Source organism: Schistocerca serialis, chromosome 9 (genome assembly GCF_023864345.2).
Source record: "Schistocerca serialis cubense isolate TAMUIC-IGC-003099 chromosome 9, iqSchSeri2.2, whole genome shotgun sequence".
Taxonomy (NCBI): domain Eukaryota; kingdom Metazoa; phylum Arthropoda; class Insecta; order Orthoptera; family Acrididae; genus Schistocerca; species Schistocerca serialis.
Genome location: NC_064646.1, coordinates 528,854,626 through 528,881,231, shown reverse-complemented (window position 1 = coordinate 528,881,231; position 26,606 = coordinate 528,854,626). Strand labels below are relative to the sequence as shown.

General features: G+C 39.8%; 1 protein-coding gene across 1 annotated transcript in view; it reads right to left on the bottom strand.

The window, feature by feature from the left end:
• Positions 1 to 3,769: 3,769 nt before the first annotated feature.
• Positions 3,770 to 26,606, bottom strand: part of LOC126418620 (uncharacterized) — a 155,849-nt gene continuing 133,012 nt past the window's right edge. Inside the window, exons 7-8 of the mRNA XM_050085462.1 lie at positions 15,090 to 15,314; positions 3,770 to 4,793 (exon numbers count right to left, since the gene is read on the bottom strand). The gene's annotated coding sequence lies outside the window, so the exon portion shown is untranslated. The remainder of the gene's footprint in view (positions 4,794 to 15,089; positions 15,315 to 26,606) is intronic.

The following is a 26,606-nucleotide window of genomic DNA, read 5'->3' as shown; positions in this document are numbered from 1 at the left end:
TATCTATAGCAACTAGCCAGCTTAACTCCGTCATGTGATATAAATACAATAACCGGGCGGCACTTAGACAAGGGCCAGACAAACTGTTTTCAATGGCGGTTAACACTGACAGTAGCAATCTACAAACAGAATGTATCAGCACTCCAGGCCCTAGTAAACGTTAATCGTGACATCACATACAGCTCTCACTAGAACCTTGCGTACTAAGCAAGTTGAAATTAACACATTCAAGGACAGACTCAGTAGGAGTAGGAATGGCCGGCCAAGAAAATGAAGTCAACAGCACAGAACCAAGTAGTCTATTCCGGCCACAATTTACAGCACAAGCCCCTCCCTCCTCGATCGGCCCAGGAGGTGGCGCCACCGTGTGCTCTGCACACACCACTGGAAAGGTGACCCGTACCGGCGGTGGGAATATCGCCGATCGAGCCACACGGCTCACCGTCGTCACAGATGCTGTCACGTCACTGATACCTTCCTCTATGTTAACTGATTCTGTATGTCCAGGTCTGTCTGTTGCCAGGAGGTCTAAGATGTTACCCTCATGAGTTGGTTCTCTAACTATCTGCTCGAGGTAATTTTTGGACAAGACATCCAGAACAGTGCCATACAATTCCCTGTCTCTGGCACCAGTTTTGATGGCATAACACTCCCAAGTTGTAACATTACCCTATTTACCCGTGCTAATATATCATCGGTAGAAGCACCTCCGTCGGATTTGGCTGAAAAGTGATTGTCAAAAATAGGCTGTGTCAAATGATACTGTCTGCACCAGATTTAGAATCCAAAACACTTTATTTGCACTTTGATATTAAATAACTTTTTGTTTATGGTCAGATCTGAGTCCCAGTCACTGTAATTTATGCACAGATAAAGGATAAGCCACATAGTACACTCTACTGATGTTACAATGATGACGGTTGTTCAAGTGTAGTAACCTAAACACTAAAGTGACAGAAGTCTATGTGTGGCTGACGTTCAATTAACACAGTCACCGATTAACATCCTTAAATTGTTATCCTTTCAAGTAACTAATCACATCAAAATGAAAATGATATGCACAGTAAATATCATTTGGAGATAACACAGGTCACAGTCCAATACTGTCGTTACAGTTTCCAGAAACCGTTGTCGAAGTTTGACAGAGTTCTCGAGATTAGTTGTTGCTTTTGAATGATTCACTGTGAATTTCCAATTAAACTACAGAATGATCTCCCAGATGTGAAATTCATATAAAACTCAGTACACAGTGCTAACTCTTCTGCCGACAGTGTGCAGCAATTTTTGGAACAGATCTCGCTCACATTATACACTTCTGGAGACTGACTCGTGTGGCTCTTAGCAACCTCTCTTTTATAAAGTACAAAAATCTGCAGTACATTCAGTTACTGTTACTTGCTGTCCTTTTACAAATTATAGCTAAAGATTTCTATTTGTGAATAATGGAAACGAGGAAGGAAGGTCGGATTTAACATCCTGTCAACATCGGGGTCATTAGATATGGAGCACGAGGTCAGATCATGTCAAAGACAGGGAAGGAAATTGGCCGCACTCTCCGATAGGAACTGTCCCGGCATTTCCGTAGAGTGATGTAGGGAAATCGCAGAAAACCTAAATGTGTATGACACAGGATTGAACCGTCAACTTCCCAAATTCGAGTCCAGTGTGCTCACCGTGCACCACCTCGCTCGGTCAAATAGTGGAATAAGATTTGTGTGTGTTGTGTACATAGTTCCGCGTAGTTAGCGCGTACACAACTTTCCCACTAGAGCGCGCCCCGCTAAGCACAACAGCGCAGGCGCAGCGTTCGTCCGTCTCCGCACTACGAGATGGCGCTGTCTTAAGAGATGGACCAAATTCTGCTTCCGCCGATCCGCGTATTAATATGTAACGCAGCCAATGAGATTGCTGCTAACGTAGAACCTTTTGTCCTTGCGGATCACACTCGCGCAGTGATACCTGAACGCTCGAGGTATTATAACAAGTGCACAGACCTCCGATTAGTCAGTCTGCATTAGTCTGTACCAGTCTGCATTTGTCTGCACCAGTCAATAGTCAAGTTTCAGTTTGCGCCTAATAAGATTATTCATTTACCTTCACGGCTGTGTACAGGAATATGGCAGACACTTTGGTCTTGGTACGTTAATCTTATTGTCACATGTCTCTGATACTTGACAAAGGAACTTCAGAGTGTCAATTGTAAATAGCATCCAGAACCAAGTTAAGTAGTTTTTAGGCTTGTTATTATTTTAATAAATGTGTGTGAAAATTAATCAAGTTCTGTTTAAAGTTGTTCACCGTCAATCTGCTACTCTAAGCGTGCAAGTGCCATTTCTATCGTCTGACCAAACGGCAGAAGATAAACACGCCACGATAGGACCATGAGACATATTGTTGACACTCGCCTACTTCGTTAGAGTGACAAGTCATATAATCTGATGGTGTGTGTACCGAAGGTCTTACAGTACACCCACCACAGTGTGACTGAGGAATTTTAAATAAAACAATAATTGCTATTGGATTATGCTGCTTAGTTTGCCAAAAAATGGTATTCTGTTTTTGGTAACAACGCTTCAACTATAAATGCTAATTACTCTGAAACTAGTTGTGAGCAAAACTCACCACCAGTTTCCCGACATTAGCTGCATCTATAAATACTTTATCTGAAAGCCAGTAATGAGATAGATGTTTACACATGAACAATGATAACAATGTTTTATGTTACTGGTATTTGTAGTCAGCACAGTTTTTAGTAAACTAATTACACTAATAGCTTCTAGGTAACCAGACGAATGTAATGGATAATAAAATTAGCCTGAGCTAATATTTGAGACTTTTGATATTGTGCACACCTGCCATACAAATGATAAGCCAATGATGTTTACACACACACACACACACACACACACACACACACACACACACAAAGGAAAGGAAAGGGGGCGGGGCGGGGGATGAGGGAGCTAGTGGCGGGGGAGAAAAATGTAACAGCGTGAAAGAATCCACCTGGTTTGATTAAAAATGTTACAACGGCACGATATTGAGGGAGTTCTGCAAACAAAACAATCGCCAGTTTCGCCACTGATAGAAGATGCACGAGACCAGTTCGGGCATCGAGCCTATCCGAGTGCCAGTACGCAGGGTACTGAGTGCCAGCTGGGGGCCGGCTCCCCTCAGGAGAGGATGCAGCCAGTGTACGACATCCTTCCCAGCCATGTCAGTGCACGCATCCAGGCCAGAGTGGGGGCGACATCATACTGGTTAAGTGGGCTCGTACTGCCAAGATTTTGTAAATTTGACTCCATTCTGTAATCATTCCTACATCACATACCCTCTCAACTTGTGAAGTTTCATTTCTTTTCCTCCTCCCCTTCTGGGTATTTCTTTCTTTACTTCCCCCCCCCCCCCTCCCCCCGCCCGCCCCCCTCTCTCGGACATGAACTATGAACTCATTACTTTAAAGAAGATTTTCTGATGACACAGATGTACAGAGACATAAATTAAGCACAGTCGATCACATCTTATAACTCAAGGGGTACGTTGCTCTGAATGGAACGTGATATCGCCAAGTTTAAAAATGTTAATTAGTAGTAACCTGATAAACACCTGTATAATTGACACTTAAAATAATAGGGTATCTGGTGCTAATTTATTATTGTTTCACTAGTTCATAAAAACTGACAAAAGTTTCTAACTTCAGATTACCACAAAGAGAACATTTATTTTGATGAAACTTGCACATAATACAAATAAAAAGTGAATAAATGAGCAAGAAAAATTTTTCTGGATAAACAGATAACAAATATTTCATAACTATTTTAAATTAATTACTGTACACAATAATACATGCTAGTCCAGCCAGTGATATTTAAGAATGGCTACCTCATCAGTCTTGCCACTTTATCTCGTAAAGAAAAAGTTGTTTCAAATCCACTGTCATTACGACGAGAAACCGAGCGTCATTGCAGATCGTTAAAGCCAGAATTCAAACACTATTGCAGATGGTTAAACAATGGAAACTTCAGGCTGGAATATCAACAATTTTAAGAAAAGGATTGGCAGTCAGGCACAACTAAAAGACTGTTACACATTACCGCTTTCTGTCAGAGCCTCCTTCGGCAAAGAAAATACGCGTACGTTCGCACGAGCGAACACGGCCAGAAGCTAGAATGTATAACAGTCTATTCGTTGTACTTGTCTGCTAATCAGTGTAAAGATGACCCACTGAGTTGCACACTATCCTTTTCCTAATATTACTGTAAATAATTTATGTTCTTTCTACACACTTCCACAATTACTTGTAATTACCCTGTTTCAAAACAGTTTCCACCAATGTTAATGTGACGTTACACCCAAAATAAATATTTTCGACCTGACAGCCTGCAGCAGTCCACTACGACACACAGTCTAGTAACAAAAGTTGAGAAGTATTAAATTTTGGCCCAGTTACAATATTCCAGCTGAGATGCAATCAGTATTTAAAATTAGTTCCCTATAAATATCATATCAGTTTTATATATTCTCTAGAAAGAGAACAGATATACTGCTTTAATCCTAGACATCGTTATCACTCTTTAACTATCACTGCAACTCTCCAGTCATCCACTGCTTCCTCTGCACTGCGAAGCAACACATTCTCCTCCTCTTCAAGTTCTGCACCACTCTCGTTATCGGACACATAGAAAGCCGGTTACAAAGGTCGAATGACGCCGTGGATTTTAAGACCGGGCATCTGCTTGGCCAGCCCTTCTACGGCCTTCGGGTCACCTTGACACTCTTTGACTCCCAGCTCCCTGTGATAAGAATGAAAACACTGCTTTTACTGTGACAACGTGGCCATCCAATGGAGTTACCTCTATATTGTGCATGTTTGAACAACAGAAAATTTAATTATATACATGGAGGCTCATATTTATCTCAGAGAAAACAATGAGAAAAGAATCTAAAAGGAAGTGACATACTGGGATACGAGGTAGGAAAGGGTGCAGGGGGTGGGGGGGGGGGTGGGGGGTGGGGGGTAGGTAACAAGAGGAGAGTGGCAGTACGCACAGGGAAGGAGCAGTTCCAGAGTGAGAGGGGCTGAACGAGGCAAGGGGGTAAATGGCTGCAGGAAATACAAGTGTAACATTAGTTTGGCGAACAACTTCATAGCGTTTTTGTTTTGCTTATCGGTAATCCAGTCGCTATGGGTTTATTTAGCAATTATCAGTTTTTCTTTGTAGTTTGCTGTTGCTACTTGCATTCACATATTGCCATTTTGTCATTTTGAGATAGTGAGTAGAGTAGAAAACTGAGGGCCGAGTGCTTGAGAACTGGCAAATGTGATGAACTGTGATCGTTCCACCATTGTGCAACATTTGCACGCAATGGGGAAGGTTCAAAAATTGGGCAAATGGGTACCGCACACACTAAACCGAAATCATAAAAATGAACAGGTGGCTGTACTTGCACCTATTCTCGCTCGTCGTGAACTGACTCGTGAACACCTCCGACCGATCCTTACGGGTGACGAGAAATGGTGTCTTTATGCTAACATTAGGAAAAGAAAGGAATGGTTAAGGCCCAAACAAATTAGCAACTGTCCGTACAAAGACTTGCACGTATTCACAAAAGATAACGTAATGCATCTGATGGAACAGTGATGGTGGGGCGTGCCTCGAATTGCTTCCCTTGGGTGTAACCGTCACTGCTGATATTTATTGTTACGAGCTGAGACATCTCACAGACACAGTCTGAGAACAACGACCAGGAAGACTGCGTGAAGCGATGCTACTCCACGATAATGCTAGACTGCATTTTGCATCACTGACAAAAAACACTACATAGGAGTTGGGTAGGGAAGTCATTCCACACCCACCTTATTCACCTGATCTTATACCCTAAAATTTTCATCCTTCTGCTTTTCATCAAACAACCTTCAAGGAAATTCAATTCGACATGAAAATGTGCTCCGAAAGTGGCTCGACGAGTTCTTCGTCTCGAAAGAACGATTTCTAGTCGTAGAATCAAAAATTTACACCGGCATTGGCAGACTGTTGTAAACAGTGAAGGAGAATATATTACTGATGACTAAAGTCTCTGTTATGAGTATCTATTGTGTTTATTAAACTTATGGAAAAACACTATGAACGTATATACCAATCATTATGCACTAAAAAATAAGATTCAAGTGCTGGAAATGAGATTCCTATGAATGGTGAAAGGATACGCAAAAATAGACAAAATAAAAATGCATATTACAAAAACAGTTCAAAGTTGAATAAAAAAATGATAAGATATATGAATTTAGAATTAAATGGAAGGACCATCTGGAAAGAGTACCCGAGTGATGACGACCGTTACAAGCTGTGCAGTACGAACCACACACAAAAGTGGAAAAAGACGTAAGAAAGTGGAGAGCATTGAGATTCTGCATCCAACTTGTTTTAAGCTGACAGGTATGGTGTAACAGTGTCTATTATAATAGGAGCCCAGAAGAAGGTCAATGTATCTCACGGCACTGGATTTCTAAGTAGAGCTTTCGATTTGCACAGACCGTGTTGTGGCGACAAAAATGTATGATATGTGCTTTATTGGAGGAAAACTGGGAGCCTTGCTACAGGTCCCAAGAATGGGCTCTCTGTACGACACCTTGAAGTTGACGTTCAGCTAAGGCCATGGACTCATAGCCGTACCACAAGCAAAAGTCGTCATATAAGGAGTCTATAATTTTCGGTGCAATTTTTTGAAAGATTTCTTGTAGCCTTTGGCTGTCATTCTTTTTATTTCCTGTACGATTGTACAATTTTGGCTTTAGGCCATTTTCAGGTATTATTAAAAAAGTAACAGATCAGATTGGTAAGATTTTACAGAAACATGACATCAGACCGGTCTTTACACCAACAAAGAAAATAAGTCAAGTGCTGCAATCTGCGAAGGATAAACACCCTCCTGTGTTGACATGTGGTGTATACAAAATTCTGTGTACGTGTGGTAAAGTTTATATTGGAACTACCAAGAGGAGTGTAAATACATGGCTAAAAGAGCACAAAAGTCTCTGCTATAGCTGATTTCTCTATTTTTCCTATCGGCAGAGCATGCTCTTCAGTCAGGAAACCACGAAGTGAAGTTTTTTGAAACAGAAATTTTATTTACAACGTCAAATTATTATCCACAGTTATGTAGAGAAGCCATTGAAATTTATAAGCATCAGGATGATTTTAACAGAAAAGAGGAGGCAATGAAACTTAGTGACATATGGACTGTAGCTCTGCAGAATCGCTAGACAACTTTATCTTTGACAAGATGACAATCGATAGTTAAGTTTTATCTTTGACAAGGATTATCTCTGCTAATCACATGTTACTTCGACCACGCCCCCTTTCCTACAGTATATATGTCGCTCTCGGACGTCCGACCAGTCAGTCGGCAAGACTCGGCAGAGGACTGCCTCTGAAGATGTCCAGCACAGTCCTGGACAAAACGTCAGGAACAGAAGAGTTTCTCAGACCACGACCTCACATCCCAAAAGGTTTACCAGCAGCCGTTTTCAAGTATTTAATGGATGATTTTTTAGTAGCAGATTATGTCATATGAGTCATTGCTTCTATGACATTACGTTATGTTCATAAAATAAATCCGAAGTGTTCACGCTATTTTAGGAGCGTGTTACTTTCAAGTAGTTGCAAAAGGAAACAAGACTATACAATAAGCTACCTACAAACATTAAAACAATAAAAGACATTTCAAGATTTAAAACTGCTGTCCATAATATCTATTGCAAAAATGTTATTATAGTATAAATGAATATCTTGAAACATAAAAATTTATTGCCAAATACCTAAAAAGAAAAAAGATAATTATTTGCGTTAAATATAATGTATGGAAGCTGAACCTTCAGTTGTAATAATATGAAGGCTAAAACAATTTAAATACTGTTATATGATTTAAAAACATGTATTGTAAATCACAATGAACTGTCCAATATTGTACAGTATACCTTGTACAACAAATGATCAAAAGGACCAATAAAAATGTTATGTAATGTAACTGCTCAAAAGTAATATGCTCCTAAAATAGCATGAACACATTGGATTTATTTTATGAGCATAACATGATGTCACAGGAACAACGATGTGAATGACATAATCTGCTACTAAAAAATCATGCATAAAAATACTTGAAAATGGCCTAAGGCCGAAATTGTACAATCGTACAGGAAATAAAGAGAATGGCAGCTGAAGGCCTCAAGACATCTTAAAAGAAAAAAAAATAAGGAGTATGTGTAGCCACTGGACTCGCAGATTCCCGAAGCTTGAAATCAGAGCCATGGGATCGAGTTACAGTGACACCAGGTGGTATCATATGCTTCATGTGAGTGGAAAAAGATTCAGATAAAATGAAGGTGGTAGCAGCTGAGAAGGGAGTGAAACAGGGTTGCAGCTATCATAATATTATTCAGTGAAAATGTTGGGAAGCTGTGACAGATATGGACAAAAAATTTGGAAAGGGTTTTGAAGTTCAGCGATAAGAAATATTTTTTCTTGGAGGTACGTTTTGTCTTTGCAACTAAATGAAAGGCAGTTTGTTTTTTGCCATATGCGTTTCACTTCTTTCATTTATGAAGCATCTTTAGTGGCCTGAAATACATATTTGTTTTTATATCTATGATAAAAATGCATTAGGTAGTAGTCCAAATATGTTACTATGTTATGTTTTCTTATGTTTTTCTCTTGTTTTTCCGATTAGAAACAACATTTATAGCACTAGTTTCATGAGGTTAAATTATCATTTGGTGTTACTTATGATTTCCATTGATGCTAGTTCATATGTGTGGTCCTGGAGATGTGTTCGCTTGTTCCCCATAATCCAGATGGCGGATTTCTGTTATTTTTTCACCCACCTTTATTGCAACAACTCACTTGCACTTTCACTATGTGTTCACCATGTGGTGTTTACCACGGGTAATGCCAATTGTCGCTGTGTGCTTATCTTTCGTCTTTTGTTTATGTTGTGTGTATGGCTTGATATTTTTCATTTGTTTTGTGTGTGTGTGTGTGTGTGTGTGTGTGTGTGTGTGTGTGTGTGTGTGTGTGTGTGTGAGAGAGAGAGAGAGAGAGAGAGAGAGAGAGAGAGAGAGAGAGAGATGTTCCACATCTCTGTTATTGTTTTAATGACTGATCTGTGAGTAACTGCTTTTATTGATTTTCTCATTAAGTACTTCCTTATTCATTGCAAGGACTCTTTGTATATGAAAGTTTTCCTGTAATGTCTGGAGTTTTTTTGTTGTAGTTGTTCACCTTAATAATTTTCATGTCCTGTTCCATGTTGGATAGTTCATGCCCTTGTTTTATCAGGTATCCAGCAGAGGTAGAATTGCTATTCTTATATTTCCAACTTCTTACAAGTTCTTTATACCTTGTTTTGAGGGGGACTGATGACCTTAGCTGTTTAGTCCCCCTTAAACATCCCAACAACCACCACCGCCACCTTGTTTTGAAATTCCCACCTGTCATCACCAGATATACTGGTTCATGTTCTTGGCATTCTAACTAGTATATTCCTGTGTTCAAAAAGATTTCGGGCTTGCAGCCAGTCGTCATAAACTTCACTGCACGATATTTCGACTGTACAAGTGCCAACCATCTTCAGGTGAGTGGAACAAGGACTGACAAAGACGTTCTCAACTCCAGCTTATATAGTGCACTGATAGTAATGCTGCACATGCGTTGCAGTCGCAGAGACAGATAGGGCCACACCTCCCAGTGGCAGCACCCTCGCTGGTGGAATTGCAATACTCAGCTGCCGTGGGTATTGTCACTGGCCGCAGCTATCGAACTCTTCTGGGGTCTTCGTCTCGAGCAAATTTCGGAGACGATGGGATTCCATGCATTATTCAATTGGTAACCACTGTCACGGTTCATTAGATTTCCCGCAATGCGTATTTCCACTGATTCTTTGATAATGGAGTCCAAAAAGTTTTTGCAGTGGCCAAAATCGAAGTTTTGTAGTACTCCATTGAATGTCCATTAGAAATACAATGTTCCGCAACTGCAGACTTACTGGCTTGCAGTAGGTGAGTGCATCGTTGTTGTTCTGTACAACACTCTTCCATTGTACGCATTGTCTGTCCTATTTAGGCCATACCACATTAACATGGTATTATGTAAATTCCCGCCTTCCGCAGTGACAAATCATCCTTCATCCATCCCAGCAAATCCGAAATCGTAGAAGGCGGACAAAAAACCACTTTCACATGAAAATGATTAAGAATCCTTGCTATCTTGAAGGAGATATTTCCGACAAAGGGAAGAAAAGCTAGGGATTTGGCTGGGACGTTCTCCTCTTTATCCACTTCCCGGTTCCTGGCTCTAGTTGAGAAGGCCCTGTTAATTTGCCGGGTCAAGCACCCATTGTCTCTGAACACCATCCTCAAATGTGCCAGTTCCATAGGCAAATTCTCTGCATCCGACACCGTGTGTGCCCTGTGTACAAGGGTTTTAAGTACACTCACAGTCTGGGATGGGTGATGGCAACTTGATGAATGCAAATACAAATCAGTGTGAGTGGGCTTCCGATAGACAGAATGTCCCACAGTGCCGTCGCTCTTCTGTTTAACCAAAACATCCAGGAATGGAAGGCAGCCATCTTTCTCTAGTTCCATAGTAAATCGAATATTCTCATGGATGGAGTTAAGATGATGAAAAAACTCCATTAACTTTTCTTCTCTGTGGGGCCACACTATGAAAGTGTCATCGACATAGCTCCAAAAAACAGTTGGTTTACAGACCGCTGTTTCAAGTGCTCTCTCCTCAAAATCCTCCATAAGGAGGTTAGCCACCAGAGGAGACAGAGGGCTGCCCATGGTGACACCGTCAGACTGTTCATAATATTCCTGGTTAAACATAAAATAAGTTGAGGAAAGAGTACTGCTTTGTTTCAACATAATGTCTGATTCAAACTGTTGACCAATTAGAATCAAGGAATCTGCAAGAGGTACTTTTGTGAAAAGGGAAATTACATCAAAACTCACTAGAAGATCCAAACTACTTAAGGGGGGTAGGACGTCAAACGAGCCGACTTTGAGCAGGAGAGGCACCACAGGACATTTTAATTTCCACTGTCTATACTTTTACAAGTAAATTCATAAAACTTTGTCAGCACGACCAGGAAGGATTCAGGATTCACACACGTAGCAGCGGAAGTTAAAAAACATGACAAAATAATTTTTTTTACATGTGAAATTTCATCATTTTTCCACTTACTATTGGCTGCATTTGTTGCGATAGGTACACTTTTCTTCATAAGTAAGAGAGACTGTTCGATGAATTTTGCACAGCATACAAACCGTACTTACAGCTGTCTGAAACTCTAGAATCTATTTAATTTTTGAAAAAATGAATGAGCTGTTATGTTTTATACTTTATGTTTAGAAAAAAAATTAAATTTTGTAGTTAATTATCTCAATTTTTACCACAGCTTTTAATAGATTTGGAAAATTCTAGAGTTTCATACACCTGTAAGTATGGTTTGTATGCTGTGCAAAATTCATCAAAGAATCTCTCTTACTTGTGAAGAAAAATGTACCTACAGCAACAAATGCAGCCAACAGTAAGCGAAAAAATGATGAAATTTCATACCTAAAAAAAAATCATTTTGTTATATTTTTGCACTTCCACTGCTATGATTGTGAATACTGAATCCTTCCTGGTCATGCTGACAAAGTTTTATGACTTTATTTGTAAAAGTATAGACAGCAGAAAATAAAATGTCCTGTGGTGCCTCTCCTGCTCCAAGTCGGCCCGTCTGACGTCCTACCCCGCCTTAAGTGGAGAGCCCCCAGTCTATTAATAAAATCAGCAGAGTTCCGTATATGGTGTGAACATTTGCCAACAAATGGTCTCAACAAAGAAGCTAGATGTTTGGCTAAATCATATGTGGGTGCGTCAATATTACTGACTATAGGCCGTAAAGGCAGACCTTCTTTATGCACTTTAGGAAGAGCATACAGTCTCGGTGGTACACTCCTTGGTATATATCTGATTTGTCTGTTGTTGTTTGTAAATGTGACAGGAATGGGTATCTCATTCCATAAGCAATGTGTAATCCCTGTTTCTCTAGTGTATTTGTTATTCTGTGTGTATATTAAATTGTGCCATTTCTTTCTGTTAGTTATGTCTGTTAGTTTGTGTTTCTGTGTGTGTTGTAGTGTCTATGGCATTTTTAGGTGTTTGTGTTCTCTGCTTGTTTTCATTTTTCTTTAGTTATATTTTGATTTTGGGGTTGAGTCTTTTGCACTATATGGATTTTATAAACATTGTTTGGCAATTAGTTGTATGGTTGAATTCTTTTTCATGGTTTTCTTGGCTGAGTGGTATATGTCATAGGGCTGATAATTTTTTATTTTACTGATAGTTGGTTGAAGCATGTGTAATTGTATCTGTGGCTCTTCACTTTCTGAATATGTCAAATGTGTGCCTACTGCTGTCTCTCTTTATTGTTATATCCACGAAATGTATTTGATTTTGATAATCTAATTCCTTCAACATAACCCGACTTAATTCAACTACATTCCATTATCCTCGTTTTGCTTTTGTTGATGTTCATCTTATATCCTCCTTTCAAGGCACTGTCCATTCCGTTCAACTGCTCTTCCAAGTCCTTTGAGGTTTGCCGATGTCATTGTAATTCTATCAGAGACAGCAAAGTTTTTATTTCTTCTCCGTGAATTTTAATACCTACTCCGAATTTTTCTTTTGTTTCCTCCACTGCTTGCTCAATATACAGATTGAACAACATCGGGGAGAGGCTACAACCCTGTCTCACTCCCTTCCCAACTACTGCTTCCCTTTCATGTCCCTCGACTCTTATAACTGCCATCTGGTTTCTGTACAAATTGTAAATAGCCTTTCGTTCCCTGTATTTTACCCCTGCCACCTGTACCAGTAAACAATTATGTGTCATTTCCTTATGATGTTTTTATCAAAGAATGTGTTTTCTATGTGGCTGATAAATATGTTTGCCAATGTTTCTGATACTGACGATCACACTGGAAGGCCATCTTTTTGTAAGTAAAATTCCTTTTCAAACTGGAAGTAATTTTTGGATGTGATTGCTTGAAGGGTTTTCGTCTTTTCATTTCTGCCAGTAGTTTGTTAAACGTCAGTATATTTTCTTCAATTAGTTTTATTGTGTCTGCACTGGGTATCAAGTTGTACATATTCTCTTTGTTGAAAATTATGAGAGGTGCTGTTTGTGATATGTGTAAGTCTTTTATTTGTGTTATGCACTCATTTGTGTGTTTCACTGTTCTGCTGCTCTTCATTTCATATTGCTGTGTTACAATTTTTTCATGTGTTTTGCCACATGGTAGGTAGTGCATTCATCAAGTTGATAATGGCCCTCACTGGAATAAGGGGTTTGTGAACCTCAGGTCAGCCTCTGAGTGTTGGAGATTTTGGGTTCTTCTGTGTGATGTGTTGTTTTTGTTTACCTGTGAGTATGTGTTTGATGTCTTTGAAATTGTTTGTTATGTGTGTCAGGAAATGTGCTGCTGGATTGGATTTCAGTTTTCTGATATTGTTCAAGGAGATGATGTTGTGGCGTAACAAGCTTGCTACGCCACACTGGGAAGGGAGCCGAAAGAAAGGCACGCGTACACACACGCCGACCGGCGTCAAGTCTGGAACAGGATAACTATTGAATGGTAGCAAGAAAAGTACGTAGCTGCTTTATACTTAACTTTTATTCTTTGATGAATACAGCGTTCTTCTTGAGACATTTATACGATAACTCTCAAACTAAGTAAGGCTAATGGCGCCTTGCTAGGTCGTAGCCATGGACTCAGCAGAAGGCTATTCTAACTGTCTCTCGGCAAATGAGAGGAAGGCTTCGTCCGTATTGTCGCTAGCAATGTCGTCCGTACAACTGGGGCGAGTGCTATATCGTATCTCGAGACCTGCCTTGTGGTGGCGCTTGGTCTGCGATCACACAGTGGTGACACGTGGGTCCGACTTGTACTAAATGGACCGCGGCCGATTTAAGCTACCACCTAGCATGTGTGGTGTCTGGCGGTGACACCACAGATGAAATCTTTGATTTTTTTTCTATATATTGCTCTTCATTGATCAGTACTGTGCTGCTCCCTTTATGAGCTCTTCTGACGATGCTTTAATTTAATTTCATTTTATTATCTACCTGTCAATCATTTATACGAATATGATGTTATTAAGGTGTAGCTTTCCTGTTAATTTCTTAGTTGTGTTGTTTTCTGTTTGAAGTTTGTTGGCGACATTTTAATTCTGACAGAGAAAAGGTTTGCTGCTGACATTATAATCCTGTAAGAGGGACCATATGACTCGGAAAAGCAGTTTAACAGGATGGCTACTGCCTTGGAAAGAGATTATAAGATGAACATCAACAAAAGTAAAATGAGGGTAATGGCATGTAGTCAAATTAAATCAGGCAGTACTGAGAGAATCAGATTCAGAAATGAGATACTAAACGAGTGAATGAGTTTTGCTATTTGAGCAGCAAAATAAATGATGCTGGTTAAAGTAGAGAAGACGTGAAGCAGCAAGTGAAAATATGAAGAAAATCACTTCTGAAAAAGAGCTTAGGAAGTCTTTTCTGGCTGGAGTAAAGCCTCATATAAATGTGAAACATGTAAAATAAACAGTTCAGATAAGAAAAGAATAGAAGTTTTTGAAATAAGATGGTGCAAAAGAATGCTGTAGATTAGATGGGTAAATCGAATACCCAAGGAGAAAGTAGACAGAAACTGGGGAAGAAAAATATTTATGGCACAACTTGATTAAAAGAAAGGATTTGTCAGTAGGTCCCAACCTGGGACACAAACAAATTGTCAGTTTGTTATTGGAGGGAAGTACGCTGGGTAAAAACTGTAGAGGGATACGATGGCTCAAATATGTGGCTGGAAGACAGCCGTTTCCAACTGGAATGTGTCTTCAGGATGTCATACTGATAAGCAGTGGCATTAAAGCACTGTCCCATTCTGTACCACTTCTTGGTATGCTCTATATTTAGGAACCCATTGCCAAACACACAGTGTGAATTGCAGGGTAATCTAACAGGTGTAGATCTTTTGTTACCTGAGATTGACGAGCTTTTCTGGAAACTTTTCAAACGGCACTCCAGCGACAACGGAATAATCGAATGTCAGGCAGCGCACACCTGACAATTCGAGGATGCTGCTCACACCCGGTTGCAGCCTCGCAAAAGCCATATTTTCCATTCAAAGCGTGTGAAGTCGCGGCAGCCCGACGAGGTAGGGGAACAGGGCCCCGCCGAGTGTTCTGCAATCTGTCACGTCCAATCTGAAACAAACCACGAGTGTGCTGTCGTTTATTTGGGGACAAGCTGGTAGAGAAAATTGTAATGGATTTTACTTCCAGTTGTTGCCAGCAAAACAGAGAATCTTTGATGGAAATCAAAAAATTATGAATATCTTCAAGTAAAAGCAATTAAACTCCAATACAATGTATCGGTTTAGTGCATAAGTTCGTAGCATTTTTCCATAAGTTTAATAAACACAAAAGACACACATAACAGTCTTTAGTCGTCAATAATATGTTCTCCATCACTATTTACAACGTCTGGGGTAACATTTCAGTTCTGCAGCAGTAGAAATCATTTGGTTTTGAGGCAAAGAACTTGTTGAGCCATGTTTGAAGCACATTTTCATCCAGAAATGAATTTTCTTTAAGGTTGTTTGATAGAGAGTAGAAAAGGTGAAAACTGAGGGTGCAAGATCAGATGGGTGTGGTGTGACTTCCCAATCCAATTCCTGTCAGTCTAGCAGAATGCAGGCATGCATTATTGTGGAGCAGCATCACTTGACCCCATCTTCCTGGTCACTGTTCTCAGATTACATCTGCAAGATGTGTCAGTTTTTGACAGTTATCGTCAGCAGTGACTGTTACACCTCGGGGAAGTACACCCCTCCGTTGCCGTTCCACCAGATGCATAAAATTATTTTTTGTGGATGTGCACAGGTCTTTACGCAGGGAGTTGCTGCTTAATTTGGGCTCAGCCTCATTTCTTTTCCTTACGTTATCATAAAGGAACCTTTTCTCACCACTAGTCACGATACAGGATAGGAATGGTCAGTGTTGTTCACGAGCCAGTGGACGATAAATAAGCAGAGACACACATATGGCTACCCACTGATTTTTGTGATTTTGGCTTGGACCATGTGGTATCCATGCAGCCAATTTTTGAACCTTCCCCCCTGCATGCAAATATCATATGATGGTGAAATGATCATAGTTCATCACATTTGGCAGTCCTCAAGAACACCAACCTGGATCATTGTGGATTCAAGCATCTGAATGATCATCATCAAACCCTGAAGGTCTTCCTGAATGTGGAGAGTACTAATAAGAAAATGATACTCTCTAAGGACAGGCATAGGGCAAAATGTCTTCTTGTACTTTAACATATGTATCTCCAACAATATGACAGCTAAAATACTAAAACTTGAGGCTATTATGTACAACATAATGCTTGATATTCTGTGCAGTTTTTGGTTGACAATGCATGATGACAAACATCTTATAAGGATTTTATTTTTCAATTACCATTGTTTAGCCGGCCGCAGTGGCCATGCGGTTCTAGGCGCTTCAGTCCGGAACCGCGTGACTGCTATGGTCGCAGGTTCGAATCCTGCCTCGGGCATGGATGTGTGTGATGTGCTTAGGTTAGTTAGGTTTAAGTAGTTCTAAGTTCTAGGGGACTGATGACCTCAGATGTTAAGTCCCATAGTGCTCAGAGCTATTTGAACCATTTTGAACCATTATTTCTATAACCTTTTCTCGTAAACTACTCGAGCAATAAAAGTGGAATTTCACAGTTTACATCTACATAAGTGGCTAATAAAATGTGTGGAACCGATTTTTGTTTAAGGTCGTAGTTGCTTTGAAATTAATTTTTCAGTTTTGTGTTACCAGGGACTGCTCTATATTTCTCAAATTTTAAAGGAGAACTTTTCTCAGAGAAAATATAATGGAAAACTGCTGAGCAGGATTATTCAGTAATCTTAAGAACTACAGCAAATATCAGAATGTTAGCTTTTACAGTTCCTGAGAAAAAGGTACATTATAGCTAAGAAAAGTCAGTTTATGGCAATTGACATTTAAACTTTTTATTTAAATTTTTGACAATATTGGTGTACATCTAGTGACTAATGATGTCCATGTCCTGAATCTTTTTTTTTTCTTCCTCGTCTTCCTGGAGTAGCAGGCACGTCTCATGCACACATGACTGCCGACTGCAGCATCTCGCTGTGTGTATGCGTGTGCGTGTGTGTGTGTGTGTGTGTGTGTGTGTGTGTGTGTGTGTGTGGGAGGGGGGGGAGGGGGGGGCGGTTGGGTGGGCCTGTCTGCAACTTACGTGTCGTGTCGCTGATACTTCAAATTTTGCATTTTTCTTTCTGCTGCCTGAGCTTTCTCCAGTAATGCTTCATCAATGCTTGTGTGCGTCTCGAGTGTGAATGCACCTGGATGGAAGGCCGGTCTCTGCATGCGCTTAACCTTACCTGCATTTCTACTATCGAATGCTAGACAGACGTCACATGCAGGGATGTTCACAACAATTGAGGATACAAATAGTGTTTTTGGACAACGCATCCAAACAGGGTGATTCTAGTTCTCATTTACATTCTGTGTTTTCCCGTGTACACATTTTTTCAGCAGTTCAGGATTGGCTAGATACCTGAAAGTTAGTTTTATAGCATCTAAAACAGCAAGTGGCAAACGATGTTTGTTAGTGTATGGCTTTCCACTGGCTTCTGCCTGAAGATATTTGCATCACTATATGTCACAAAGGGAATGTTGAGGATCACCATCTGTGGAAAGTCTATGAAAGAATTTGCCCACACGACTTGCACATTGTTTCCACACTACGAAGTTACCCCCGATGGGTTTTTTGTAAGTGTGAACTTCCTTCTAATTTCTTGCCTTTCATTTCTTTCTTCAATTAGAGTAGTCTACCCCCCATTCACTTTTGAATATGCCACACACAGTCCAGGTTTTCAAATTTAGTTTTTGTGAGCCATAACAATTGCTCTCTCAAACAGTCTTAAAAGCACTGGAAGGTCCATTACCTAGAAACTTCACATAACTAACACCATATTTTTCAACTGACCTCTGGAATATTAGTTTTGTCCCCGCTGCTTCCATTCCACCACTTAGCCCCAAGTTTCTTGCTGCATACTTTCTTGTGCTCCTGCTGCCACCTTTCTTCTTCACTGCCATCATTGTTCTTTCTTGTGTCACACTGAGAGCAATACTTGCTCATTACTTGGAAGACTAAGATTTTCCCTGTATCTACATTAATGACATGTTACACCACGATGTAGTGTATTGCCCCTTTTCATCCAGGTTTCATCACAAGAGACTCACAATGTCTTTTTCCCCTTCATTGTTAATGTCTACAGCTTCCTCAATAGCTGCTTTCATATCCTTGCACTCAACTCCAAGAGTACTGAAAAGTGTTCTGTTGTAATCACTGATCCTAGATACTAGTGCAGGCAAGTTCAAAAATGGTTCAAATGGCTCTGAGCACTATGGGACTTAACAGCTGAGGTCATCAGTCGCCTAGAACTTAGAACTACTTAAGCCTAACTAACCTAAGGACATCACACACATCCATGCCCGAGGCAGGATTCGAACCTGCGACCGTAGCAGTTGCGCGGTTCCCGACTGAAGCGTCTAGAACTGCTCGGCCACACCGGCCGGCAGGCAAGTTCATCAAGCCACAAAACAGATTTGTGCCTTCTCTGCCTACACCTAAGCATCTCATGCCACAACTCAATCTTGTATTCACCTCATACATCTTCCCGTGGAGAGCAGAAGTCTTGAACTGAACAGCGTACTTACAAACTTTACACTTTATTATTATCAATTACTTAAAATGCTAATACGGTCACTGTCACCGTACAGTGCCCACAGTTACCATATGCACGTGAAACAATCATATAGGCAGGTATTTCTAAATCCACTGGGAAACTCATCTTTGGCACAGCATCATCATCCTTGATGAACTCGGTGACTCTGTCGAAAATTGTACTACACCCTTTGGAATAGCGTCTGCAGCACTGTTATTTAAATTTCCTGTACCTTTTACAGGTGAAATTTGACGTTTCCTCACTTTATTGAATATGCATCCACTAATAGAATGTTGTCTACTCCCGGGGCCTTGTTTCGACTCAGGTCTTTCAGTGCTCTGTCAAACACTTCGTGCAGTATCGTATCTCCCATTTCATCTTCATCTACATCCTCTTCCATTTCCATAATATTGTCCTCAAGTACATCGCCCTTGTATAAACCCTGTATATACTCCTTCCACCTTTCTGCCTTCCTTTCTTTGCTTAGAAGTGGGTTGCCATCTGAGCTCTTGATATTCATACAAGTCGTTCTCTTTTCTCCAAAGGTATCTTTAATTTTGCTGTAGGCAGTATCTATCTTACCCTTCGTGAGACAAGCCTCTACATCCTTACATTTGTCCTCTAGCCATCCCTGCTTAGCCATTTTGCACTTCCTGTCGATCTCATTTTTGAGACGTTTGTATTCCTTTTTGCCTGCTTCACTTACTGCATTTTTATATTTTCTCCTGTCATCAATTAAATTCAATATTTCTTCTGTTATCCAAGGCTTTCTACTAGCCCTCGGCTTTTTACCTACTTGATCCCCTGCTGCCTTCTCTATGTCATCTCTCAAAGCTACCCATTCTTCTTCTACTGTATTTCTTTCCCCCATTCCTGTCAATTGTTCCCTTATGCTCTCCCTGAAACTCTGTACAACCTCTGGTTCTTTCAGTTTATCCAGGTCCCATCTCCTTAAATTCACATCTTTTTTGCAGTTTCTTCAGTTTTAATCTACAGTTCATAACCAATAAATTGTGGTCAGAGTCCACATCTGCCCCTGGAAATGTCTTTGAGATTTAGGAACCAGGTTTTAAATTGTGTCTTACCTTTATATAATCTATCTGAAACCTTTTAGTATCTCCAGGGTTCTTCCATGTATACAACCTTCTTTCATGATTCTTGAACCAATTGTTAGCTATGATTAAGTTATGCTCTGTGAAAAATTCTACCAGGTGGCTTCCTCTTTCATTTCTTAGCCCCAATCCATATTCACCTACTACGTGGAGGAGTACAAGGACAAATTATCGATTTTTCCTTTTTTGTAAGTGAAGTACTCACAGTGAAATGTATTCCTTGGTACTATTTGTGTATAGACATTCTGACAAACATTAATTATAAAGGGCAATCAAAAAGTTCCCATTCGAAGGCCGTACAGTATGGGATTGCAATCGCGCAAAATGGCTGTGAGCACTGAGGCAATCCTCCCACCTACACACCAAGTCGAAGGCACCTGCTCGGAAGAACACCGTGTCCTGCTACGCAGAGAAGTCCGTAACTGCCTGCCGCACACCTTTGTCCGGCAGGAATTGTCGACCCTTCGGGGACTTTTTTAAGGGACCGCCAGCAGGATAATCGAACAGGGAGAAATTGGGTCTGAAGGGCAGGTGCTCGAGTGTCTCCCACTTATCTCTAATGGGTGAAGCCAACCTCCTAGATCAGCTGGCGTCTCGTGTCAAACTGTCACAGGCACGGAAGTTGGTGTATGATTCCTGAACTGTGGTTTTCAACAGATGTGCTGCCCGAAACACATTCTCTGTTCTCTGACTGGTGTTTGTCCTTCAGCAGCTGAGAAAAGAACAGCAGCACATTGGTCCAGTTTGGACACATTTGGTACTAATATTGCCACGGCACACTTTTTCCGCACACGTGTCAGGAAGACACGAATGCCTCACTAAGCTGTCCCTACACATCAGAGCTCATATATCACCGTCGGACATGTGCTGTGTCGCATATACACTACAACAGTGCCCTCGAACAGAAACTTTTTGATAACTTCTTCTGCAGTGACAGTGGTAGCGAAGGTACCTTCCACTGCAAACTATAAGGTGTCTTGCAGATTGCAGATGTAGAAATGACTTTACAGAGATCTGATTTGCTCGAATAGTTTGATTATTGTAAGAAATGTGAAAGTAAGACGAGCTTCTCACTTTATATCTTCACTCGTCTGGGAAATTACACTGCTTTCCATTAAAACTGCAACATCAGGAATCTGGCCATTAAAACTGCAACATCAGGAATGAAAACAAATACCACTTTTCTTATTGTGGGTCTGCAGTATAGTAAGAACATACACTATTATATTTTAGGTGATTTGAGGGAATACATTTAGTAGGGAGGCGTCACCTCAGGTAGCATCAGCGGCTCGACTCTGACCTGGCCGTACATCGAGCTGGCTCAATGAGGAGAAAATGCCGAGTGCCGTAACTTAAACTTTGCACAGTGCAAGAGGAGTCAAAATAAGCTAACACATGTCTAAGCTTATTCGGGAAAACAACAGTCAAAGTTTTTTAGCTACTTTACGTGTGTGTCTTTTAGAGCACAGTAATCTCAGGTGAAATGGTGTCACAATGGCTAGTGATGCAGCCTCTCAGTTTTGTGCCCCACGTTCAAAACCCAATTACTGCTTTTATTTATTTATTTATTTCTTTTATTTATTTTACATTTATCTACCCATGTCCATAGAAGATTACTACATGATGTTTCTTATCAAGTTAAGTATACAAGGGCATTATACTAATTGTAAAATTATGACTGTGTTTCACAATAAGTGTCATGCATTTATTATATAGTATATGTGTGTACAATATTTTCAGGCGTTACAATCCTTTTAAATGCCCACATTCTTATATTTCGTTCTTATATCAGTCCTTATATTAATTCTTATATTTTATTCTTACATATGCTCTGTGCCAGAGGTCATCAGTCACAGTGGTGGCATGATATTCTCTCAGCAGCCTGTGGCCAAATTTATGAAACAGACTAGAGGTGCGGAGAACTCACTGGCCACGGCAACAGCTGACCGCCCTCTGGATTGAGGTGATTCGGTTTGTGCATTATGTTGTCAGAAGATGTTCCAGAGACCTCAAAAGTCATGTCACAGGTCAGAAAAGTAAGAAATTAACAGACGTAATCTTGTTATGTACTTGAGGCCACCTCGTACTATTGCGCCAGGTGTCAGGCTTGAACGAGTACCACAAATGTTATCTTGCAATGCTTCTTCCTCCTCTCGACCTCCACATGTTGATGCGTGTATCTTCAAGTGTGCTCAGAATGGGGACTTTTATGGAAAAATGATGCGGTTTCACTCCTGTGACCACTGTCCTTGTCAGACACACTGCTACCGACACATCTCTCACCACGTCCACGTCAAGGGAAGCCGCGACGACAATTGCCGTGTCGTGACATTCCAGAGACCTCAAAAGTCATGTCACAGATCAGAAAAGTAAGAAATTAACAGACATGATCTTGTGCCCCCTACATTGTCCCACTATCCACGTCGTATACTCGTCCTGCTGCAAACCGACTCGGCAGATGTGATGTGGCTCTACGACCCTGCGAGGCTGAGGAAGCGATAAATCTGTCCTCTCGGACATTATCATTGCAGACATAGTGTAATGGTACTTTGACTTCCGTGCCTCCGCCAATACAAAGATATAATTTACGATCGCGCACGCAGAAGAGAGCTGCGCCAGCGACCGATTTTTATAAATAATTTTGTTCGTCTTTTTAGTTTTGCGTAGGTTTTTGTTTTTAAGAACTAATTGAGGACTCTCTCTCTTGTCTTGATACGAAAGACGTGTATTTTTCAGCGATGTGTTAAATGTGCTTTTGGGTGGAAATTAAAATTACATTACAAAGCGAGGTTGTTTCAATAGTGATTCGAGGGAGTTATCATCAAATTTGTAAACTGATCATGACAGTGGCAACTTGAAGAAGTTTTCAGCAGACGGAGAAAAGTGAAAGACGGGTCGTCCTGCAAGAGAAATTAGGAGGACAGCCATGATGACTACATTGTAATTAATACTGCGTATCTAACAAGATTATAAGGTAAATTTCAATTAGTTTCTGATGCTATTTCCGTACAGTCGCTTTTTGTAGTGTTGCCGACCCGGTCTGCCATGCACGGTCAAATTACAGCACGATCTCAATCAATAATACGAAGTCCGCCCTATCCGTAACTGAAACCACCAAAATTCCAAACCCAATCAGATTTTCTATTTTCTATTTTTCACGGCAGAACCCCGAGGAGAAGGGTACACTACAATTGGCGTCCTGGTGACAGGACATGCTATCTTCACATTTGATACAAGTGCAGTTATTATAAATTTTGGACATTTTATCTAATTTTAACCACTTAATAGCATCAGAAAATGAATTTGGACTAAGTCCCGTTCATTTCAATTGTAATGTTACATGCATGAAATTTACAACAATATTGGTTTCCCTGTTATTAATTTGTGTTAATTTTCATTTTCATGCTGAGGAAATTAATTTGGTAAAAAAAAAAAAAAAAAAAAAAAAAAAAAAAAAAAAAAAAAGGAAAAGGATAACGTTCCATAAAATAATTTGCACGGACGCGAAAGAAAAATTTTGGATTGAAAACTGTATATTTGACGCTACATTTGCAACATAAGACTGAAGAAAAAAAAAAAATTGTTGAGTACAGAAATTTACATTTTTTCCAGTTTCAAGCAGCCATCTGTACTCCCTTTATTCCGATCCATTTATTTCGAAATTATTTTTTCAAATTGTAGTTAAAATTGATTTACTACTATTATTGCAAATGATAAGTGAAGAGCATATTCACAGTCATTTATTTGTGAGAGGGAAATTTCAGTACCAGTTTAATAATTTAATTTCTAATTAGAAATCATATAGAAATATCCATTTCCATAAGAGAAATTTCAGATTTCAACATATCATATTAAAATTTTTTTTTTTTTTTTTTTTTTTTTTTTTTGCCACTGGAAAATTTTATTTGCAATTAATTACGAAAATCGCAAGATGGACGCTAGACGCGTAGAAATTGTTTCCGCGGACGAGCTTAGTGAAAGTGACACATTGCAAAACATGTCCGACAGTCAAATGAAAATTGAACACAATTGTGAGGATGTTCAAGACATAATTTTACCGGTTCGATTAAGACAACAACCCCTATATTTAAACAGATATACAGGCGAATGGAGAGTGAGTACTACGCGACAAAACATGACATTCACAATGTCAACTTCAGAACCAGACATCAATCAGTCACGAAAAAATGACGAAACTAAGACACAGGACTCTGACATGCTCAACCAGATTCTGAAGTTACTTGGTGACCAAAACAGAAAATTGACACTTTAGACAAAAGATTTGATGCTTTAGACGACAATTTAAAACGTGACATTGGGAAATTTGACACTAAATTCGATGAACTGACACGGGACATAAAACAAAATTCTGAAAAACAATCGAGACAAATTGCCGACTTGACAGAAACCAGCAGTAGTTTTGAAAGGAAATTTACTGACTTATCAGACAAGGTTACGAGACAATAAAAGGTATTTGTGGAATTCAGCGACGAGACAAAAACAGACTTACAATGATGTAATGAGAAATTGTTAACAGTAGTTTTTGAACAACAGAAAACCAGTACCCAAGTTGACGAATTACGACACTCACACAATTCCGTAAAAACAAACCAAGAACACTTAGACCTGACGATTACAGACCTTTCAGACAGATTAAATGATGTAACATTGGAGCAGAAATCCTTACAGGAAAATTTAGAAGAACTTGAAGACAGAGCAGATGTAGCATCTTTAAAGAATGGCACAACTCTACCAGAGAAACTTGTACATGAATGCAAATTATGTGATGATTATTTAGATGAGAAGTGTGAGACAATGACACAGATCATTTTAGATAAGACAAAGGAACAAGTAAAGGGAGAAACAGATAATATTCAGAAAGAGGTACATAAACTTAAAGAAAATGTAATACCAAGTTCGTCAGTGATACCAAAACCCATAACAGGCAACCAAAACATAAATGAGAATCATAATAATGCTAGACCAAGCACACAGCCGAAAATAGAATTACCAATGAGTGATACAAATCCCAATGAACCATTTTCAATGCTACCACAAGATCAAAATTACTATCAGACATCACCACATACTATGCACAGGTTGACACAAAATGCAGGACCCATAATACCATCGGGAGTAGCTGATGAAACATTAGTACGACATGGATACTTTCAGACATTTTCATGTGATGAGAAAGACAAAGTGCATCCGATTGTTTTCATCCGCTCTTTTGATGGTATTTTCCTGAGACATTGGTTAGAAGCCAATAAAATTCGATATGTTACAAATTTGTTACGTGGAAGAGCAGCTAAGTGGGGAGCAGCAACGAAAAGACGATGTTAAACATTTGAACAGTTTGAACAAGCATTTCTTGAGGAATTCTGGTCGATCACAGAACAGCAAAGTTTAAAACGAGAAGTATACAATCCAGAAATTTACAACCCGAAGAAAGAGACTTTACGTCAATACTTCGAACGCTACCTAGACAAAACATTATATTGGACAAAACCAGCAGATTTACCAGATGTAATTAGAACACTTAAAAGCCACTTACCATTTCCTTACCGTGATAAATTAATAGGGAGTGTCCGAGGACAACATAAAGAATTTTTTTAGTTATGTTGATGAGATAGATGTTGTTTGCAGAGATGAGATCAGGAATTTCAATCAATTGTATCCGATCCATCCAAGCAATTCGCGTACGCACAACAGAAATGACAGAGGCTATTGGAATCCGCCTCTGACACCACAACAAAACACTCAAAGAAACAATTCGCACTACACTAGGACAAATCCATTCAATATTAGGAGAAACAACTCGCAGCATTGGCAAGGAAACAGTAATTATTACTATAATGGTTATCCGAACAGTAATTACAATCAGAACAATAACAGTTATATTCAAAACAACAACAACAGAAGAAGGAACCAAAATCATAGAGATCAAAGAAGAGAGGATAACAGGTACCATCCAGGATATTTTCAGAGAAACAACATCCAAACATGTATTGCAGGAATAACAGTAATGACAATACCAGTTACAGTCATGGGCGAAATAATGTATGGGGAAATCACAATGGACCACCGCCACGACACATGCAATACAGCAACCCTCAATTCCTACCTAACGAAACTCCCAATGCGACGCGAGGTAATGTCAACAACCAAACAGCTGATACTTGGGTGACGCGTGACAGAAATGTAAATATTATTGAGTTTGGCAATGAACCCAACCCGCAACAACAACCGAATTTCCCGGAAAACGAACGACGACCGAGCTAAGCGCTCAAGTTACGGTCGATAGGGAGCAGAGCGCAACGGAACCGACGATTTGTTTTCTCCGATATGAGGACAGAAAGAAAATAGAAAAAGAATTATATCAGGATGTAGATTTTAATAGTACCAGTAAGACGAAGAAGATTATTCAGGCTATAACATGAGTTATGATTGGTAGTTATGAAGTGGAAGTAATGTTAGATACAGGAGCAGCAGCAAGTGTTATTTCAATGTCCTTATATAATGAACTCAAACAAATAATAAACATACAAACATTGCCAGTACAGAATTGTCACATTATAAGTGCCACCGGTAACAAATCAAAGAATGTGAAA